At 42.6% G+C, this 16,023-nt stretch overlaps 1 pseudogene; it reads left to right on the forward strand.

The window, feature by feature from the left end:
• Window positions 1–9,296: 9,296 nt before the first annotated feature.
• Window positions 9,297–15,164, forward strand: LOC101788126 (granzyme-like protein 1; annotated as a pseudogene).
• The last annotated feature ends 859 nt before the right edge of the window (window positions 15,165–16,023 follow it).

Consider the following 16,023-nt stretch of genomic DNA (forward strand, 5'->3'; position numbering starts at 1 on the left):
ACTAAGATTTGTAAGGAGGGGAAAGAGAAGAGACAAGAAGAAATAAGATGCATTACATAAAAAATTCCCACAATAAGTATAATCATTATGTAACACAAATATGTATAATAAAATTTTCAATTGTCTGGGGGACAAAGACAAATGCATGCAATTTTTCCTTTCTGCCCTTTGTATTTTCTTCATGAATATGTATTATAATAACAGTCAAAAGAAAATTTTCCCTTTTAATTATTTAATATTGGGAAAGTTCAGTTAAAAACGAGCTCAGCTTTAATAAATGTTGGTGGTCCTTTACAAAAGGAATATACACTGGAATTTTTGCTTCTCAAGTGTAATAGTCCTCATAGAAAAGCATGTAAAACATGAACAGGAAGCTGAAATCACCAAATCAAATTGTTCAGACCTACAGTTGGCCCTTGAGCAACAGTATTTGCAGTGGATTCAGGCAGGCAGGCTGTAAAACAGGAACACTATGGCAGAAGGATTTCATGGAGCAAGGCAACTCTCAATTCCTATAGAATGGGAAGAAGAGAAAAGAAAAAGAGCCCTAAAGACAAGGGATCAGTATACTGATATACCCCAAAACACCTCCATATTTAGTTCAAGTGGTTCTACTGGGGTTCACAACAGCACCACAAAAGCAATGGGAGGAACCTATGTCAAGACATAGACTGAATTGCAAGGATCCACAGCAATTTGCTAATTTAGACCAAAAATGCCAAGTGCATACATTTTGTTTAAAAATATTGAGAGGAGAAGCCGACACCATCATAATGAATGTTTATAATTCAATAAGGGATGTTTAGGATTCCCTTGGAAGGAGGCTATGATGATGTCAGAGTCACCAGGTAGATTGAGTGGATGCAGGCCACACTTTGTTATTCTTAAGGACATTGCACCACTGTGGCCTTCCTGAAATAGGGTTGCTAAGTTTCTGTCTCTTTCACCAGATGGTCAGCTCACTCTCCAGCATGCTTGCTCTTAGCACAAGAGAAGGTCGTAAAACTCAAATGTTTCTAAAACTACCCTGAAGAAATCTGGCATTGATAATTCTGTCACTGGGAACACAGGTTTCTGAGAATGTACTGGCCATACCACATCCTACAGACCCACCTTGCACACCTGGGTTTCTGGTGAGGACTGGAACACATGATTTGCTCTCACTCATCAGCTGTGGTTATTGTACGAGTCTCACACACTAAAAAGACATCATGATGAGAGGAGGCAGTGGCAGCAGTGTGTTTTTTTAGAAAGCTTCTCAGGGTAATGCACCACAAAACCAGTGACAAGCACAAGGTCACTGAGCCAACTCCTCCTCTTTCCTCTGCTGGGGGCTAAAAGACAACATGGACAAATCTTCACAAGCTCTGACTTGGAAATGCTTCTTGCTTCTTGGGAAGATGCAGCTGCTCCTGCTCCTGTGGGGGCCCTCTTTCTGCTCCCAAGAGCATAGGCAGGTGAGTGACCATATCCACCCTCCAGAGGCCCAGTCTTACTGCACAGAGCACGTGAATCTCTTGTCCCTATGCGACACCCCAAGAGCCTTCTGTCTGCCAGTATTGCTCTGAATCAGAACTCCAGTCCCACCATAGGGCCTCAGGTAGGACACTGCTTAAGCTACCAGAGTTTGTTCTGAAGTAGGTCCAGAGATTACTGTACCCTCATTAATCCTCAGCTTGCACATCTACAATGAGTCTTTCTTTAAAATTCATGCAGGTGAGTAATAAAAAAGAAAATATCAAATACCCCTAAAAAGGGCAGTATAGGCCTGTCATCCTGGTCAGGGGAGGGGAAAGGCTTTGCATTCATCAGCTGCCTAGCAGAGATGCCCATAGCTCAGTGACCCCTGAATGGATGGAATCTCTGTTCTCAGAACACTTTTTTTTTAACCTCTCTTCACTCATACTTTTTCCAGCTCTCCTTTCCTTCTCCAGACTTCAGGGGCTCCTCTCTTTTCCAGTAGGAGCCACAGAGTCAGACTCACCTTTCTCTGCTTTCCAGAATCCCATCTGCACTGCTCTACTAACCAGACAGTAACTGAAGCTGTTCCTTCATGCTGCCAGGGAACAGTTCTGAGACACTCTCCACAGGTCAAGTCCTAGGAAAGAGGATAAGACCACATCTACAGTACACCTAGAGCCCTGCCAGGAGGAAACATCACCATCCTAGACATCACAGGACTCAGAAGGGTTTTATCTACTCAAGCAAGGTAAAAAGTTAGCAGAGGAATGATGAAAAGCTACAGGGGTTATATTTTCCCCTGATACATACAGTCATCTCCAGTCAAACAGAGGAAAAGAATTTGTAGAATGAGACGCAATTTCTTGCACTTTAGAAAACAAGTTGAGGCATCTTCCTCTAGGTTCTTGTCCACTTCAGGCAACTGTAGGCTCCCAAATGCTCAACTGTTCTGAGACTGTAAGTAGATACTTGTTTAAGGACTCAGTGGCTGAACTCAGTCTTCTTGTTGTTTTCAGGAGAGATCATTGGGGGACATGAAGCCAAACCCCACTCCCCGCCCCTACATGGCTTACCTTAAGATCAACCCTAGAAACATTTGGTGGCTTCCTGATTCAAGAGGACTTTGTGCTGACAGCTGCTCACTGTTTAGGGAGGTGAGAAAGGAAAAACAGTCCACAGTCTACAGGAAACACTTCTCAGAGCCCTTTTTCTGGGTGCTCGCTGAGCTCATGGACATAAACATGAGGAGGATTGGTGAGGGTGAGAAAGGGTCATCGTGTCCCAAGGGGAGAGAAGCAAGGTGGCTACAAAGAATTCCTGATATAAGGAAAACCAGGACAATCAAACCCGATTAAATGTAGACCCAGGACCATGCTTTGGCATAACCATGCAAAGGAAAGTAATTTCATGTCCTTTCCTGGAGGCACTGATCACTGAGTTCCTTTTGTGCCCAAGGTGCCCTTCGTTGGTACGAAGAGGCAGCCACAGTCATTCAGCCAGGTTGTCCTCTGTCATGTACAGCTGTACTCTGTATCAGCTGTGGCCTGTTTTTAGTGCCCCTGTGTTGTGTCTTTTGTAGCTCCCCATCCACCAATCCACTTTACTCTCTGTACAGCCAAATAGAGGTCATCTTGGGGGCCCACAACATCAAGGAACAAGACACACCTAGCATGTCATCCATGTACAAAAAGCATTTCCCCATTAAGAGTATAATCCTGATATTTTCCTCAATGACATCATGCTGCTAAAGGTAAGGCTCATTATTTTGTGGCTCTTACTCTCCTCATGCAGGGTTGCAACTTTACTAGGACCCTGCCCCTGCCTTCCTGGCCATCATGTCCATCACACTGCCCATGCCCAGGAGCCATACACTGATCTGGACTTCTTTACTTCTTTCCCATCACTTGGAGAAATAGGCCAGCTGAATAAAGCTGTGCATCTCCTCAGGCTGCCCAACAGCAAGTCCCAGGTGAAGCCACGTACCCGGTGCCAGCTGGCTGGATGGGGAAAGTTGGCTTCAGAGGGAAGATCTTCAAGCACACAGCTTTAGGTGGAGATGATAGTTCAGAAAGATGATAAATGTGAAGACCTCTTTCCAAAGAATTATGATCCTGCTACTGTGATTTGTTTGGGAGACCCAAAGGTTAAAAATGTTTCCTTTATGGTAAGACTAGGCATCTGTCACCCCTTGCTTTGGCAGAAATAGTGTTTGGGATCAAGAGATCCAAGCACCAGGGATTTCTTCACCTTGTAGGCTGTGATATTTCTCCCTGAAAAGAGAAAAAGGGAGCAATCTGAGCTGAGAGGTAACTAAAACCTCTACCACTTTACCAAGAAAGGTTCAGTTTGCAACATGCTGCGTGAGTTCATGGCATGGGCATAAGAAAACTGTTAGTGCAGGATTTATAACCAATCAGCTCCTCTGAGCCGGCAGCTCTCTTGGTCAATGTGCTCATCCTCTGTGCTCAGGGTCAGACGTACTCATCAGCCTCCATGGCCTAAACCTGTGGCCTGAAACCAATGATCCTCACAATTCTACAGCTATGAGGTCCTAGACTTGGGGATGAAGACAAAGGCTGGCCCCAAGAATGACAGTGTCCATAGTCAGAGCTCAGCAGCTCAGGGCCTGTAGTTCCCTCAAATTTCTCACAAGCATACTTTACAATCAGTACTGCATGAGGGGGTCTGGCACAATGGAAGTGAGAAGTTAGGCAGTGTGCTGGTTCACAGACTCACTATCTATTTACAGGGTGACTCCGGAGGCCCCCTGGTGTGTAACAATGTGGCACAAGGCATTGTCTCCTAAGCACCAAAAATAGGACAACACCAGTTGTGTACACCGAAGTCTCAAGGTTTCTTCACTGGATAAAGAAAACCATGAAACAGAGCTGCGTGCATGGAACAAACCAAGTCCTCTCTGTGAGCAACCATCTTACCTGGAGATGTGTCTAAAATCACTCTAGAGCAGCTGCCAGCAACTCAATAAATGTTTCATCTCAGTGAAAAGGCTGGTTTCTTCTTTGCTCAATTACTTTGGTTCATAGGGACCAACCCCATGCTAATCAGGACAGTGACATAGTTCTGATGATTTCTGCCTCCTCCATTCCTTCTCCACTCAATACCTTTCCAAATTCCCTCTCAAAACTGTTAACCTGCTCCTCCTTAAACACTTTATTTTCTCTACAGCACCTCTTTTTGTAGGGGCTAAAGTTAATCACCTACAGAAGAAAAAGTGTACATCTCTCTTCCTGGGGCTCAGGGTGAATATTTGACCTCTTTATGTGTCACATCCAAAGGGAAAGAGGATAATTTCACAGTTGCTAGAGATCGGTCAGGCACCATTAAGGTCACCACTGGGTCCCATCAGGCTAGGCCAGGAGAAGGGTCTTCCTGAGTAGGATATTTCTCTCCCACAGATTTAAGGATACACAAGGAGTGCGGGGTAATCTGAATGACTCTTCATCCTCACCTGAAATTTGTTTCCTGCTCCATTCTCCTCTATGACCAAGGCTTACCTTGGCTTGCAGCCACCTGGCTGCCCATTCTCATCCCCCCTAGAACTGTCACAGTCTACCAAGTCCTTTCCTTATCAGGCCACACTGATTTGGTATTGTAAACACCTGAAATCCCCCCACCAAGGACATCAAAGCCATTCCTCTCTTCACATGTTAATGACATCCACTTCAGCCCTGGGTTTTGGCCTTCATTCCACTGGACCTAGGACTCCCTTATTTCCCCACAACTACAGATACTGGCTAACTCTTTATTCACATCAGGATTTGCACTGGACTTGGTAGATTGACATTTATTTATTAGAATTCCAATAATTTTTCTTGGGATTACAACTATAAACTCATCCTGACTGTCACTAGACTGGAAAGGTTTCTTTTAAAGGGTTTACAAAGGGTTAGGCCAGGGCCTGAGGATTATGCTCAGTGGCACAGGCACCCATCTAGCAAGCTCAAGGTCCTGAATTCAATCCCAGGCACCAATAAAGAAAACAAGTGCTGGGCCATAGGGTTTATGGTGTACATAATCACAGAGCCCTTTGAAACTGACAATGTCACAGACTTCCAAATTAACTCCCTCTCATACTCCAGATTGTCCCATGACTCCTACATGGAAAATAAGTGAAATAAAATATATTATTTATATTTCTGCTTACAGGTTCTACCAATAGTATCACAAGATACTTCAAAACTGTATGAGATTTAGAAATGATCTTAAGCATACACTTTTCAGATGTGAAGTTACTAAGTGATTTTAAGAGGAGTTTTTCATATGGGGAGCCAGGAGAGAGAAGATAATGAGACAACCTTGTTTTCATTTGTTTGAACAGTAACAGATAGAAATGTCATCATACAAAATCAAATTACAGGAAACACACATATCCAGTCAGCCTGCTGTGAATCATTATCCATGTCAATACTACAAAGCCTGATTCTGCAGAATCAAACTTGAGTTTGGGAGACTGCCACAGAAAAAAATGGGGAAATACCTGTAACATTTAGGTACTCATGGTTACTGCTACATGCATGATATCTAATATAACCCAGGCTCCTCCTTGTTGAGAAGTTCTTAGCTTAGAGAACACAGAGTGTGTGACACTTTGTTCATCAACTATATCTGTGGGTGCTGGGTTTACCTTGCTGAATGCTCCTATCACCTCTGGCTGCAGGGTCAGGTCACTAATACTCCACACTGCCTGGCAGAATTTGGCTTGAACTTAATGCCTCTATATCCCAAATACACAAAATACTACATCTTTTGTGACACAGAGTTAAATCTTACTCTGGGATCATGTAATGCTCAAAGGCATGCCCTTTCCCATCTTGTTTACAAACCATGCCACATCACAGTCTCATAATTGTCTTGTGTGTAGCTTTACAAGGGAAAAGTAGCTTTCAACTTGGAGAAGAAAACCACAATTCCGGCACCTGAAACTTACTGAAGATCTGGGTCCTTCATCAGAAAAAAAAATTAAAATCCACAAAGCAAAAAAGAAAAAAAAATAATAGTTTAGAACTTTTCCCAGTCATATACATGAATACTCACATATTCTATTTACTTTGGGGAAATGGACTTGCAGTTTAAAATTTCGTGGAAAAATCATTACTGTAGGTTGGTCTTCATCCTCCTCTAAGTGAAGAGGATGAAATAGATTCCCAGGAAAAGTCATGGATGACCAAAAGTAACGCATAAGTTAAGAGAGAGCCTGGACTGAGCCAGGTCCCCTAAACACCAGGCTTGCTAGCAGCCTTGGTCTTCTAACTCTCAGTCCATCTTCTAACTCTCACCCTCAAAAGTTTTGGCTCCATCTCCACAGTGTTGAACTTTGCTGGTCTATTGGTTTTACTTCCTGAATAAAAAGTAAGCTGTTATCTGCTAAAGTGGGCAAGTACAATAGGTAGATGATTGATCCTGATTTCTAAGGGAAGTTAATATTTGCTGAATTGACTCTTACTGACAGTGAATGAAAGTCAATGGAAGGCCATTACCGTGGTATCCTAACTGTACCAGGTTACCATGCTAGGACAACTGAGTTAAAATCTACCAATTTGTGGCTTCTACGATAGAAGGGACGATAGTGGAAGTTTGCATTTTGACCTGAATATGAACTGTTATCTCCACTATCCTTGACATACTCTGTAATGTTTCTCAGCCCCTTTCTTATCTACACATGTAGTTAGCAACATTCATCTCCCTCTCTGGAGTTCTATATGACATATCTACAGTAGCTGGTATGCTCTCTGAAGCAGAGTAAAAAAATGAATAAATATGAATTCTCATTGCTTTCACGTAGTGCTATTTTTCCCATGAAAGGATTTATTTTATCAAATATTACAAGTGGATTATTTGAAAAATTCTTTTGAAATGGTTTTCTGAGAGATTTTATAGTATACACACTCACACACACACACACAAAATATTAAATGATTAACTAAAGCTACACAACATAACCAGCAGTTTAATTGTTATGATTTTTTTAGACTAAATCATCTGAAATTTGGTTTTAGCAAATCTGAAATATACACTACTAAGTGTGCTCAGGATGATGCACAATACATTTCAAAAGTCTTATACCTCTTATGTAGCTAAAACTTTGCACCCTTTGACCAAAGTCTCTAAATGCTCCTAAAATCTTTGCCTCTGATAACTACTGGTAGACTGTGTTTCTGCAATTACAATTGTTTTTAGTATCCTTTTATGTAACAGCTTATATTTCTCTTTCTGTGCGTGGATTATTTTATTTGACATAATGTCCTCCTGGTACATCAATGCTGTTTCAAATGACAAGATTTCCTTTCTATTTGGTTTGGATTCTATATATATATATATACATGTATATATATATATATACATGTATATATATATATATATACATGTATATATATATATATATGATATTTAAAAATACATTTCACATTTTCTTCATTCATTGATAGATAAAGTTGACACTTGGCTATTACGAGTAATGCAGCAATGAATATGGAAATTTAGGTAACTCCATGATCTGTAGACCTTTGGAGAAACACTCCAGAGTAGGTTTGCTAGACACAGTGTAAGTGCCAATGACAGCTGTTCTATTCAGGTCCAAAGCATGGAGCAGGCTCTCCTCTCACAGCAGCACATCCTCTTGCAGCCAGGCATCCTTGGCCTCAGGCAGAGGCTTCAGGCTTGCTCTTGCCTGGGAGAGTGTTCTTCCACCTTTCACTATCCACAATCTCAAGGGTTCCATGAGGATCCTAGTAGACTGTTTCCATACCATTCTTCCCAGGTCACTTTTGGATACTGCCTCATTTTCTGCCCTATAGAAGACAAAGAAGGTGGAACATGTCCACAGAAAGCTAGGCCAGAGCTTTCCCCTAGGCAGGGCACTGTCAGTTCTCAGAAAGACAAGTTTTGCTCATAAGCTCAGGGCAAACTCTGAGAGGTCACTCAGCAGCCTGATTCCTTTCAGGCTGTCTTTTTGGTCACTGCCAGCAGCAGGATCTCAGAGGTGGAACTCCATAATTGTTTATTCAGGCAGTAATGTCCGCTTAAGCGAGAGCGGCCACAAGTACAATAGGACTAGAAAGCACTACGCTGTTGCCCACGAATACATGAATTCTTACCAGGCAAATACTGAGTACATGTCAGTAGATACACAGAAAAGCAGCCTGTCATGGAATTTCTCTCATTTTCTTGTCACTTAGCTTGTGTAAGCTTCTTGGTTTAGATCTGGATTCAAAACACATGAGAACGAAAGAATTCTTGCTCTGAAGATAGTATTTGTTTGTAGTATACATGCCACAGATATGGCCATGTGCCACCGGTTTCAAGTGCATTATCAGAACAGACCTGACAACAGCAGATTAGGAATCTAAAATGAACAAGTCAGCAGAGGAAGGTGGAAATTGAGGAGGAGGACAGACGGCTTAATCAGGCAGGTCTCAAATTGACATATACGCCTTTGGTGCACAAACTTGTTTGGTGCACAAGCTGGGATATGAAAAGTTGGAGCAATCTCTTGGATCCATTTCTAGCCTTGGTTTTGTGTCAAATTTAACCCTTTTTGCCAATGAAGCCTGGCCACATCCAATAGTGAGCAAAATTAGGGAAGTTTACACAGGACAAAAACATCCTCTAATCTCGAGGTACAGTGTTCAGCCTAATTATATCACAATGTGCTGCACTGGCCTCTTCTGGTAGTGCTAGAGTCACAGCTCCTCAGAAGTCTTAGCCAATCTGGACTTTGCTGCAGAAGAAGCATGGGTTTCAGTCATGAGTCAATATGTCTCCCTTCTTGATCATCTCACTCTTTAAATCTGGGAAAATTATCTATCTCTGTAATCATGGTCTTCAAAGAATTGTCGCATCATACCTTGGCTCTGAAGAACTCTGTGGTGACGATATCAACATGAAGGCAGATCATAGGTCAGCACACAGCTCTGCTTCTCACCCTGAAAACAAACTGATGAGGCACAAAACTCTGTTTTTTGTAGGGAACTTAAAGAACAGAAATGCAAGAAAAAAATATTCATTTCAAAAATACATAAAACTAATATGCACATTTTTCATTGTATTTATTTATAGGAATAGCTCTTGTAGTTTGCATAGATGGGCATAGTAAGTGTCATAAGTCTCTTGTGATTAATCAAAATATAAGAAGCTAACTGAACCTACTATCACACAACCAGTTAGCCCCACATGTTAGGTATGGCCCCTGACCTTCTACTATCTGATTCAGCTGTCTTTCAGCCAGGAGACAAGGTCTCCCTCAATTCTTCAGGACCAGAAGCCTCCAGGACAACCTAACAACCATCCAAGGAAAAGTTTTTAGTCTCCCAACCAAGGTATTTTTCTAACTCTGCTCAGTAAACTCTGTGGAAAGAAAATTCCCAGGCAGACAGCTGTCTGCAAAGCATCTGCCTTCGAGGGGAAGGTTGGAAATTCTCAAATTCCACTTCCAACAACTATAGTGAATTTTGGTAAATTCCATAATGTGTTTTCTAGGCTATAGCCCAGTATCCTTCTCTAACTCCTAGAGATAATGAACACAAGCCATATGATCTGGACAACTGTGCTTCACTGACCCTATGATCTCAACCCTGGCCTTAGTCTGATCCCCTGATTCAACCCAGTACAGTGCTACTGGCACCTGCTTACTATTTTCAGAGATTCAAAGTGAGCTTGCCTAGGTGTTGTGCTCTAACTACCACACATACCGACTTGCAACCCACAAAGGTGACCTTAGGATGTTATCTGGCACAGTAGGTAATCTGGACTAGAAACAAAGCACCTGACTTAGATGGATGCACAATCCCTAAGTCAGAGTAATGAGGATCATAATTACCGATCGAGCAACAAATAAGTCATATGCACTTGTGGGAATAGAATTTATGAAATAAAGAAACAAAAAGAAAGAAAACTTTAAAAGAAATTTGCCCTTAAATTTCTTCAGTGTCACTGAGCAAAGGGTTCAATGTTTTCAGGAGGTTGAAGTACAGAAAAAGGCAAGCACTCAAAAAAGAGTGATGGGTCAGGAAATGGGCCACCAAAAGAAGAGTCTTGACTGAGTTGATTAAAGAAAGTTTACCTGATCCAAACAAGACTGACTTGGATTAAAAGGGTGATCAAAGACATTACTTTGAGTAGAGGCTAGTTTCCTTAGAACTCATCCCTGCAGACACCTATAACTTAACGTGCACCTTAGATTTCCAGACACACAAGCATCTCTTCACTTTTGTGACTCAACAAATCACCTGAAGCCATAGGAATTTTCTCCAGCAGAGACCAGCAAGAGAGCAGGCTCAACCCTAAAAAGGGGAAAGGGTAATAGATTCACAGACAACACTGAACAATTCCCAATGAAAATCAGAAGTGGAATGATCTACGCTCCTGAACTGCAAAACCTGAGTGCCAACATTCATTCCACACAAATCCTTTGAGATTCTCAAGCAGGACTGAACTCCAGTTGAATAGTGACCCCTGAAAAAAAGGGAAATTGGGACATAAAGACACCCAGAGCCTCACCATTTGATGATTGATGCAGATGGGAGTTATGTATTCACAAGCCAAGAAATGAGAACTACTGCTGATGGAATGGCCTTAGATTAAGAATCTCTACCCAAAAGCACTTGCATTCAGAGGTGGGCATTTGGAAGACTATTTTCTGGGATGAAAAAATGCTAAATAATGAATACCTAAGCAAATAGGTTGCAACAGAGTAAACAATGATTTATTTTGATCCAGTGAATTTTGGTTCCCAAAATTTTCTTCCTAAGAAAGAGAAATTCCAGAGTATTCATATTTAAAGAGGGTATTAAGTCATTTTAAAAATCTGAGGCTATGATGGTAACAAAATAGGAAACTGTTACTATTCCACAAAATAATATACTGTCCATCTTTATGTGTCATTAGAGCAAGTCCAATCTTTACCTATTATTACCAAGCCAAATTCACCACCAATTTACCACATTATGCTCTAAGCACAAATTTTAAGTCCACTTCAACCAATTACCAGATTTTGAGGGAAGGACCCATTTGCCTTTAGTTCTTGACTCTAGACTGCTAAGTAATTCTTCAAACTCTTCACAGAATGAAAAGTCAGAACTGTGAAAAATAGCCATGCTTGGTTAAGCTCAGAACCTGGGCAGGTTCTGATGTCTCCACTCTTTTACTAGCTGCATGCAGTACAGCCTCAACTACCTCTATTGCTTGAGCTTTCTTCTTGCTGCCTTGTGATTCAGCCACAGAGCTATTAGACTGACAGAGTTTCCTGAACCATCCAGAAAATGTTCATAATCCTCACTAGAAGGATGACACCCATCAAAACCAAAGGAACATATATGTAAGATATTAGCAAGGTCACAGGGCTTGTGCCCCATTCATCGTGCTGCTGGGGCTCTGTCTACTCTGACCTGGGCAGCCTTCCTGGGAAAATGACATCACTCCTACTCCTGCTGAGCTTTCTGCTTCCCCTTCAGGCTGGAATGGGTGAGTGGCCATCTCTATTCTAGAGGTCTCAGCTATACCACAAAGTTCTCTCCACTACTGACATTTTTGCTAGCTTGGGTCTGGAACATTCCTTGGTCTCAGCCAGGAGTTATCTGACCCCAGATCCAATTGCAAACCCAGACTCACAAATCCAAAGCTGGCTGGACACTTCCAAGGGTGTCAAAAGGAGGGTGTTCTAGATGATTTAATAGGTGTTAGCCTCTGCACAGAATTTTCTGCATTACCTGGAAAGTGAGTTGTCCTCAGAAAAACATTAAAAAGAAAAATCAAGATATCATTAACCAGAGAATGTGAACCAACAAAAGTAAGTAATTAAACCCTGTTGCTCAAAAACCAGAACAGGGCAGCTCAGTCCATCAGCCTGTGGGGGACAGGTGTCACAGGAACCAGTTGCACTATACAGTGCCCACCACCCCAGTCTCAGCCCTGAAGAGAATTTCAGGGTGCAGCTAGACTCAGAGGTGACATGATGACTGCATCCTCTTTCCATTACCCTAGTTCCACCTTAGTTCTTTGCAGGTTCACTCTAGTTATTTTTTTCTACCTCTGCCTTGCTGTCTTCCCTTGTGGTCCCCGCCTTGGATACTTCCTCCTCCTAAATGTTTATGTCCCTGAATCCCACCATACTATATTGGGCAATCAAGCACTGATGAAACATTGATTAGACATCAGATATACAGCCTAAAACAGCTCCTGAGAACACAGAATATGTTCGGTATAGATCATGAGGGTTTGAAGAATCCAAATTCATTATCTCATAGGTAGATTGTTAGAAAGTGCCACCAATCCAGAAATTAATAGCAGTTCAAACAGACAGGAAGGCCTCAGAAAGAAAACAGGAATGAAGGCAGCTTCCTAGTATCTTATGAAATTTTACCATCACTCATTCCTCTTCCATGCAAGTGTCCAAGGTAGGAAGCAGAAGACCAGCACTATCCTGACTTTCTCATAGCAGTTGACGTTCAGAAAAAGTCATTCTGGCTCCAAAGCATGCAGCCTGCAGAACCTAAGATGAGTCCCTCTGCTGGGTACAGTCACTCCAGATCCCACCCTCAACCTTGACTTTCCACAGTCTTCTCTCTCGACCACACTTCTCACAGATACCCCATTTCAGCTTTTCTTTCACAGGAGATCATCAGGGATCATAAGGCCAAGTCCCACTGTCATCCCTATATGACCTTTGTCCAGTTTCTGAATGGAGATAGGAAGAGGAGATGTGGTGGTGTCGTGGTGTGAAAGAAATTTGTACTGACAGCTGCACCCTGCAAGGGAAGGTGAGGAGGGACAACCAGCCCACATTTGCTAAGACCCAACAGGGACCACTGTCCTCCACAGAGACCACAGTCTTAGGAGCTCCTGGGGTTCACAAACCCATAAGAGCTCATCAGAAAACAGGAAAGGGAGGAAAATCAAAAGTTTCAGCCCAGTATCTGGATTATGAGAATTAACTGTATCAAGCATTCTAAGATAAATAAATGATTCTGAGGCTGGAAAAATAAAAAGGAGATGAAGGAAGGGGAGAAAAGAAAGAAACTGAACGAGTTATGGACCTGTGATAATCTCTTACAGTGTATGTAGTCCTTGTATTCCGCAAACATGTAGGAATAAAAGTCAAAAAATGTTTCTGCCCAGGCTTGATAAGTTAACTAGTAAGTGAGATCCTTTCTCAAAAATAAAAATAAATTAAAAAGGACTGAAAGCTTTAGCTCATTGCACAAAAAAGCATTCCACCCCATTTGCCTTAAAAAAGGAAAGAAAACTGGGAAAATGAAATGCTGAGAAACAGAAGAGCTAAGCTTTGGAGTCAGATGGTGAGAGTACAGAACAAGTGACAGGTGACAAGACATAGCAACTACATTGCAAAGCTGGTGCTGCCTGCACTGCACAGATTCACTATGGTTTTACAACCTAAATCCATGTTCCTCTCTGCACAGCTCAATGAGTGTCATCCTAGGGGCCCACAACATCCAGAAACAAAACAAGACCTATAAGGACATTCATGGGAAAAGAGCCATCCCACACCCAGAATATACTCCTAAAACCTTCTCCAGTGACATCATGCTGCTGTAGGTGAGTTAAACCTTCCTGCTGCTCTTTCTCTTCTCATACAGGGTTGTTGCTCCCAGTGGATCCCCACTCTTTTCCTTCTTGCCCTCACAGCTATCACAATGTAAGGGTCCAGAAGGCATATTGTCTATGCCAGAGGCTGTTCTCAACTATCTTGCTTATTCGCTATCAGCTAGAGAGAAAAGCCAAGCAGACTAAAGCTGTGCAGACCCTCAGATTGCATGAGGCCATGAGCCAGGTGAATCCAGGAGACACGTGCCTTGTGGCAGGCAGGGGGAGAATCACCCCATTGGGTCCCTTAGCAAGCACACTGCAAGAGGTGAAGCTGAAAGTACAAGACAAACAAAAATGCAAGTCTTCCATCCATACCTACTCCAATGTCACTGAAATTTGTGTGGGAAAGCAAAGGAAAACAAAGACTGGTTTCAAGGTGAGGTTTCCATTGTCTGTAGAAACAGAACCCAAGAAAGAGAAACTTGGTGGGAAGATGATGGTGTCCATATCCCATTCCCTGAGTCCAGACTTTGAAGTCCTGGGTTCTGCAGCAATGCAGTAGTTAATGCATTCCCTGGGTATATAGGAGTAGAGGATCAGGAAATACCAGTAAACCGAGTTCAGGGTAATCACTTGAGTATCTCTAGGATTTCCCAGAAAGGTTCAGGTAAAAGCCGGGGTGAGGGTAGAGCGGGAGGCAGCCAGACGTACCCAGCCCTGATCTCACTAGTAAGTGAGATAGTTTGTCAAAAATAAAAATAAATTAGAAAGGACTGAAAGCTTTAGCTCAGTGCACAAAAAAGCGTTCCAACCCATTCGCCTTAAAAAAAGGAAAGAAAACTGGGAAAATGAAATGCTGAGAAACAGAAGAGCTAAGCTTTCGAGTCAGATGGTGAGAGTACAGAACAAGTGCCCCCTGACAGGTCATCCACAGTGGTGATGTTCAAAGAGCACAAACAGGAAGAGGCCTATTCGATGCTTTCCTTCTCTGTCCACAGGGGGACTCTGGGGTCCCCCTCATGTGTAAAAACATGATCCATGGCATTTTCTTCTATGGAGAAAAGGATGGCAAACCCCCAGGCGTCTTCATGAAGTTCTCCCACTTCTTGCCCTGGATGAAGAAGATAATGGAGCACTTCTAACAGCAGGCACAAGATCGACTTCCTCTGTGCCTCATCATCTTTACTGAGGCAGAATAAAACACTCCCACGAACCCAGGCAACTGCACAGTTACAGTAAATGGATCAGAAGAATGACTGTGCCTGAAATCCTATTTATTCCCTGAACCCTAATGAGCATGTAACTGCTGTGCTGGCCATTCTAACTGTGGCTTCCTCTTTTCTCCCCAGCCCTCCCTCATTCCTTAACTTCATCCCATACAATTCCTCACTTGTTGCTCCCACCCATTTTGTTTAATGTTCAGCTCTCCACTGTAGATCCTCAATGCACACTGGAGAGTGTCACTCAGCATTAGGAGGCATCATCACACACAAGGTTCCACAGTCTTATAGTTTACCTTCCAAATATGTATCACTGTGCTTCAGGACTGTCTTACCATCTCTAGTCCAAGAATCTTCATGGGATCCCAAACAATTTGGCAGGGCAGTGGAAAGGGTAACCCTAGAGACTCAGGAGATTCAGAGCACTCACTTTCCTGTTTCAGTGATTCTCTCCCCAGTATTGCAATTTTCTCCCCCTTTCAGTGCTGTCTGCTGCTTAGGAGGCTGAGATCACCCTCAGGACTACCAGGTCCCATTTCCTGGGTCCCTATCCTGGGCCAACACAAAGTTCAGTCCATCTCCTCCCTCTTGATTTGGCCTTTGCACACCAATGCCTGGGTCCACTGAGTGGCTCTGGCCACCAACTCCATTCCTTTCCAGCTCCCTGAAGAGATCACAAGTCTGTGTGGATTCACCACTGTCAGCCAGTTTCACAAAACTTGCAATGCTCCACTTCTCCCTGAGTAGCCCTGGCTGCAGCCTGTTCCAATCCAGCATTCTC

This window comes from Cavia porcellus, unplaced genomic scaffold (genome assembly GCF_034190915.1).
Source record: "Cavia porcellus strain 051 isolate PalLab524CR breed Dunkin Hartley unplaced genomic scaffold, mCavPor4.1 scaffold_1, whole genome shotgun sequence".
Classification (NCBI taxonomy): domain Eukaryota; kingdom Metazoa; phylum Chordata; class Mammalia; order Rodentia; family Caviidae; genus Cavia; species Cavia porcellus.